The sequence below is a fragment of the Myxine glutinosa genome, chromosome 1, assembly GCF_964187855.1.
Source record: "Myxine glutinosa chromosome 1, kmMyxGlut1.1, whole genome shotgun sequence".
NCBI lineage: Eukaryota > Metazoa > Chordata > Myxini > Myxiniformes > Myxinidae > Myxine > Myxine glutinosa.
In genome coordinates this window covers 225232173-225233450 of record NC_136261.1, presented here as the reverse complement: position 1 = coordinate 225233450, position 1278 = coordinate 225232173, and positions in this window count along the sequence as shown.

Here is a 1278-nt window from a genome sequence, read left to right as displayed (position 1 = left end):
CATAATTTTTTACTATCTAGAAATATTAAGGAACAAAAAAAACACTACGGCGCTTTGTCCCTCCGGATGGTAGCAGTTAGCGTCCGAGCTCATGTACTAATGGTGAAGAATGACTTTAAAATTTCTAGTCGCCGGATCCGGATCTTCACCAAAATCGAATCATTTCGTCCTCATCACATACGCTACATCTCTACCAAATTTCGTCCGAATCCATCCACAACCTTTTGAGATATTTTGTTCACAGACAAACGGACAGGCCAACAGACAGGGTTGAAAACATAACCTCCATCCACCTTTGGTGGCGGAGGGAATAGTCAGGTTCACTATGTTTTTTCGTTCAAAATCATGGTAGATTAGCAAACCTATACATTTTTGGAAACGTTATTACATGGAAAATCTGAAAATCAATGTTTACATTTGCCAATTCCGACCAATTCGATTCGACCAATTCGACCAATTCGACCAATCGACCAATTCCATTCGACCAATTCGACCATGCGACCATTCGACCAATCGCTTCGATCGACCATTCGACCAATTCGATCGATTCGATTAATCGAATTCGATTCGATCGACCATTCGACCAATTCGATTCGACCAATTCGACCAATCGACCAATTCCATTCGACCAATTCGACCATTCGACCATTCGACCAATCGCTTCGATCGACCATTCGACCAATTCGATCGATTCGATTCGATTCGATTCATCGAATTCGATTCGATCGACCATTCGACCGATTCGATTTGCCAATCAATTTGACCGACCTTTGCTTGTGTGGAACGGACTGTGAAAACGATGCGGACTATATTGTCGGATACAACACAAAGGACAGCGATGACGAACTCTAAATGGCATATTCTGGTTTTTTTTGGTTTTGCTTTTTTGTTTTTTATTGTATACTGAATCGAGGCTCGTGAAAGAGCTAACATTTATTTCACAAACAAATCAACCAGACAAACAAAACACACAAAAAGAGGGAGCGGAAGACAAGATGGGGAGAGAAGGGGAAGCACACAACCACAACATTTGAGAGCAGGGAGAAGTGTGGGAGGGAGAGGGCTTGGGGGCAGGAGGCGTGGGAAGGGGGGGGAGGGGGGGGGGAGAGTTATAAAACACAAGGGGACCGAAATTAGCAGGGGTAGAAAAGATCACGGTTTTGGATGGGGGAGGATAAGAGATGGTGGTGAACAGCTGTTTTAAAGACCTGGAGGGTGGAGTGGGATTGAAGAGAGTGAGGGAGTTTGTTCCAGAGGTGGGAGAAAAGAGGAATGAAG